Genomic DNA, 5,710 nt, shown 5'->3' on the forward strand with positions numbered 1-5,710 from the left:
CCCATCCGCTGTTACTTGGGCTGCAGGGACGGGGCAGAGGGGTGCAATGGTCCAGCTGGAGCTAAAAAGGCATAGGATGGAGGTAAGAATGCAGGGATGCTGTGGGGAGCAGCAGGCTGAAGACAGGAAGACTCAGCCTCGCATGCAAGCCAGGTCTCCCATCCCCGCCCAAGCAGCCACAGGGAACGCAGGCAGCGGGTTTATAAGGTGCTTGGCTCTGGTTTGCATTCATGGGAAGAAAAAAAACAGAGCTCTGCTCAGCCCTGTCCTCTCTTGACCGAAGCTGCCGGCTGTGCGGGAGCCACGAGCACATGCTGGCCGGGGTCCGCGGGACACAGGCTGCTGCGTCGGCAACCTCCTCGCTCTTGGCCTGCCTCAGCTCGGCATCAAGATCAGGGCTCAAAACCTGCTTTGTTCAGCATTGGCTCATCCCAGCTCCTGAAAATCCACCCGCTCGCACACAAACCCAGGAGACTGGCTGAGATTGATGCCAAAACCCCTCCAGGCTAAAGGGACTGGTGAGGGACAGAGGTGGAAGGGGACGTGCCCGTGGCTACGAGGTAAGGCAGTGGCAGAGGTAGAAACAAAGCATCTGGGGCTGACTGCATGGCCGCTGGACCTCGCTGCTGCTGCTGGAAAGGGCTGCGGGACAGGGTGGGATCTCTGCTCCCTGGTCCCATCCCAGCTTCCAGCAGGAGGAAGATGCCGTTCGGGATGTGCTGTCCTCCGCCACTCTCCAGCTGCCTTCCCTCCCCGCTCTGCAACCCGGGCTCTGCTAATTTGCTCTTGAGTCATGGAGAGAAAGTGTTTTTCTAAAAGGCGAATTTCTTGCAAATGGCTGGAATTCCTCTTTGCCCCTTCCCAGGAGCCCTGGGGAGGCCGGGGAGGAAGGAGAGGCAGCAGGCTCGAAGGGCAGCGCTGCTCCCCGGGCAGCCCCTAGCCTTGTCTCGCCCCCGCGGCGGAAGGGCAGGGATCTCGGCGCTGGCCCTCCCAGGGCTGGAGCGCCCTGAAATTCCTCGTGGCAGCTTTGAGCGAGCACATCTGGTTTTAATAAATTATTTGCAGCTTGAACTTGCCTGACTTTTAAGGGCTGCAGAAGAGAGAGCAGCAAAGAGCCCCGAGAGCCTCAGCACAGGGCGCCCACAAAGGGACCCCCTTTGCAGTGCTGGGAGCCAGCAGAGTTGGGGAGGGGTTCGAGGGGGAGGTCTGGGGCTGACCAAGCCCCTGGAGGGACCCCAGCGGCTGGCAAAGCCCCGTCTCTTCCTTGCAAGAGCTGAGGGGACGGTCAGTTTGGAGGCAGGGAAACGGCCCTTCTTTTTGGCCGGGATCCTTCTACCCACAGCTGGGTGTCGAGCAAAGCCGGGGCTGATCTTAAATATTGTGTTTCTGTGCTCAGGCGAGGAGCACGGGGAGCAAACTGCAGTGCAGGAGAGGGTGCCTCCCCAGCACCCCCCCACTTGGTGGAGTCCCGGCCACCAGCACTGAGACCCCTCTCCCAGCGCTGAACCCGTCAGCGCTTGGGAAAACCAAACCCTCGGGAGCATCAGCATCGCCCGGGCACCCAATGGCCACCAACATGGCTGGGGCAGTGGAGGAGCTGAGCCCCCGCACGGTGTCCCCAGGCTCGTCCTCAGAGGGAAGGGTGCAAACGCAAACTGGTGCTTTGGGGACGAGTCCCCTGCTGTACCCCCACGCGGGTTCCCCACCATGCCAGGGGACGTGTTAAGCCCCACGTCCCAGCGAGGGGGCTGCTGACCACCTCTCGCCGCCCACAACACAGAGCCCGGCAGCAGGCTTCAGGGGGAAGCCTTCTCCATCGCTGGGACTGGGGCTGCCCTGGCCGTCCCCTGCCTGTCTCCGACGCGGGGAGAGCGACGTGGCCTTCCCCTGCTGCCGCTGCCGGCGCGGGGGAGAGAGGAGCCAGCAGACGCCAAGACGGCCTCTTCCCTAAGCAGTGACCTCAGCGCGGTGGTGCCTGCCAGGTGGGTGTTGATCTTGGCCCGGCCGGTCCTGTTCGGGGGCCAGGATGAGGCTGAGGCGGCGCGGACGGAGGGCTGAGCTCGCGGCGGAGCCTGGCAGGTGCTGCCGGTCCCCGGCGTGCGGGCGGTCCCCGGCTGCAATCGCCGCAGTGAAGCAAAGCCCGTGACACCAGCAGCCCCTCGACAGCCGCTGCCCGCAGGCAGGGCTTTGCTCTCCAGTCCTGCTCTCCTGGAGCCCCCAGTCCTGCGGAAAGCCATGGTATGGTGGAGCACCCTTGGAAGAGCACGATTGAGCAGGACGTGCAGCCTCCCTGGTCATATAACGTACCCCCCTGTCCTCCCCAGGCTCTACAACAGACCCTTTGGACCTGCCAGTCCTCAGAGGTGGCTGATGCGTTGGTGCAGATCCTTCCTTCAGAGCATCTGCCCTCAAGCCTGGTGCTACACACACTGCTCTCATGGTCCACGGGTCCCCAGATCTGTCCTCTAATGCCTCCGGCACAAGCAAACACTAAATGTGCCCCAGGGTGCCTTGCTGCCATTGAGCACCCCAGCTTCAAATCTGGGTTTTTCTTTCCCATCCCGAATGGCTGGGTCCCACAGCTTGTTAGCCACGCTTATTTTCCAACCTGTGAGAAGCTGAGCATCCTGACTGACCCGTTTTCTGCCAGTGCTCCTGACCAGAGCAGACCTCCAGCCAAAGCTGGGCGAGTAGCACGGATCCTTCTCTGGAAACGTTTTCCAAATCCTTCTGCAGGGTGACTTTCACTCGAGCCAATGCTGTTGCACCCTGTCCCATCGCAGCCCCTCCACCGTGACCGCTCCCCATACGGTATCTTGCTTTGCCCAAAACCCAGCATTTATTTTTCCAACTAGGGGACAGATACAGATGCTCTGACCGCAGGAATTGGCTGCAGACGCTGAATGTCCCAAGCGCTGGGTGAGCCCGGGACGAGCCCATCGCTCCCATCCATCGCCGGACGCAAGGAGCTCTCCCGAGAGCGTGGCCGGCAGCGCAGTCGGCCGTCCCCTGCACGCGGCCACATCCACTCGTCTGGCAGCAACTCGTTAGGGCCAGAGAGGTCAGACAGCTTGGAAATGTCCCAGGGGAAGGGAAAAACGCATTTCCTCCCGATCCACTCCGACAAGTAGCAACTCAACTGGTACTAAACCTGATTAGGAGGAGAGTAGGTGAGGAGCTGTCGGCCCGCATTGGAGGAATTAATTATTAGGAAGTGCTAATTATCTTCTAATCACACGCAGCGTAGGAGCCTCCAAGACATGGGATGAACCAGGCCAGGAGGCGGCGATGCTCCATGGGATCCAAAGCCTTTCAGCTCTGCCGTGTCCCCTCCTTTGGATGGGATTCGCCTCCTGGGAAAGGGATGTGAGGTTTGTCTGGGATGGATGGAGGGTGCCATTCGTGGGACTTCACAGCTCCATCATGTCCAGCCGCTGGCGCCTCGGTGGGTGGCAACACCCAGGAGTGGTCTCCAAGGTTTAGGGATGGGAGCGAGGATCTGGGCAATTCCCTCCTCTCCTCCGGGCTGTCGCGCTCGCTCTCTGCGGGCAGCCTCCGGCACACGTCCAGCTGCGGAGGGCAAGCGAGGCTGTTCTCCTAGCGCTGCCTCAATTAAAAAATAATCCCTGGCTTAAAAAAACCCAACAGCCCAGATGCTGATGTGCTTAATTGGGCTCCCCCGGAGGGTTTGCATCCTGAAAGCCCGTCCTGGCACCGGTCTGCAGGTCCTTCCTGCCTTGCTGGGAAACAACGGATTCATTTATTTTCGCAAGAACGGCTACACAACATGTGGCTGGCTTACACGCGTCCCCCCCTCCTCGTGCCGTCTCGGGGCCAGATCCTGCTCCCCGCTCGAGGAAGCACTGCCATTGTCTTGGCCTGATTAAAAGCATCATCTCGCCTGAATTTGGAATGGCAGAGACTGCGTGTCGAGGTCTGATGTGCCTCCCCCTGCGCTGCCCAAATCCCTGGAGAGCTCGAGGAGGAGGCGAGGCTCCCGCATCCTCAGGGATGCTCCCACACGATGGGCACCGCGAGCATCACCCTTTCCGCACCAGCGCGACCAAATCTTTGCACCGTGCCGTGAGTGTTCCCACCTCCCCACTCAAAGCTTTCTCAATCGCTCCAGAAATGGAGGAGAACCGGCTCTCCAGCGGCCGGGCAGGGCGATGCCCAGCTGAGCCGCTGCCTGAGCAGTGCCTGGCTGCCCGATGGGGATTTTTTTCCTCCCACATTTCAGGGATTTGGGGCTTTTATTTGGTTCAAGCAAATTGCGATGCTGAATCTCTGGCAGGTGCCTCGGGGTGCCCTGTTACCTCCAGCCAGGCCCCCGGGAAGGTGTCAGCAGCTGTGCGGGTTTGGTGCTGATGGTTTTTAAGGTGCAAATGGCTTTTAGCACCAAAGAACGCAGGAATCTGCGGTGCCCACGCAGCTCCTGTTGCAGCGGGCCTCCTCACACGGAAACACACAGCCCGATGGCGGTGCGAAGGCAGGAAAATGCCAATTTCCAGCATCTTCCGCATACACTGCCTTCTTTGGGGGGCTTTCTGGGGGGCTGGGCAGCCCTGCCTGGAGGGGAGGTGTAAAAAAAAAAGTTTAAAAGATATTTAAAAGTTTTTAGAAGCCCTTTATATTCAGCTCTTGGATATGGGATATATCTACGTTGGATACTGTGTGATGCTCTTTGCCCCACGCTCCTCGGCAGAGTACTGGGAAGCCGGAGCGCTGCACCAGCACCCCCGCAGCTGGAGGGATGAGGCTGCTCTCCAGGCAGGGTGGGTGGAAGGTGCGATGAGCTGTGTCTGACCTCAGCATCCCCCATCCACAGGTGAAGCGGGAGCTCCCAGGTCTATGCCACAGGGATGGATGGAGGAGGACTCAGCTGGGTTGGCTCAACAATACTGCACTTGGGATGAAACAACTCCTCCAAGCACCCAGAGGTGCAACCAAAAACACGCAGCAGCAGCTCGCAGAAGCCCTTGGCTCCTCTCGCCAGCGGAGATGGACTCCCACGCTGAGGTCCCGGGCAGGGGAAGGCGCTTGCTTGTAGCACAGCGAGACCCGACGTGGGGCTGGGGGCACGGTGGGCATCTCCTGCGCACCCTCGGCCTCACTCTGCGGGCATCAGGGCACCCTGGGGTGCAGGGGGATGCTGCGTGGCCCCTGTGCGGGGGGAGCCAGCCCTCCCCAGCCGTTTGCAGGGATGCACTGGCCAGGCTGTGCACCGCTCTTGCCGTCCCCCTGCTTCACCCCCAAACCCCACCTTCACCCCTAAACCCCACGGCCCCCCACCAGCGCCGCCGAGCCCCGGCGCTGTGCAGCAGGACGGGAAGCCCTCCCCGGGCCCGGGGCGCGGCCGCCCCCTCGGCGGAGCCCCGGCTCCGGCCCCCGCCTCCCCGCTCCCCCCGCCGCTTTTTTGGGCTGGGCCCACCGGCGCGGGCAGCGCGGCTCCCGCTGACGCAGTGTCTGAGGCCGGCGCACACGCTTCGGGTTTTTTTTTTTTTTATTTTTATTTTTTTTAACTTTTTTTTTCCCCCCCTTCTCCCCTCCCTCTCTGTTTTCGGTGTCCCTCCTCCTCCTCCTCCTCCTCCTCCTCCTCCTCCTCCTCCTCCTCCGTCTCCCTCCCTCCCTCCCCGCCCGCCCGCCCCTCCGCCGTCCCCCGGCCCCGGCGAGGGAGCAGCCAGGCCCCGAGCGGAGCGGAGCCGGGCAG

This window comes from Gymnogyps californianus, chromosome 28 (assembly GCF_018139145.2).
Source record: "Gymnogyps californianus isolate 813 chromosome 28, ASM1813914v2, whole genome shotgun sequence".
Lineage (NCBI taxonomy): Eukaryota > Metazoa > Chordata > Aves > Accipitriformes > Cathartidae > Gymnogyps > Gymnogyps californianus.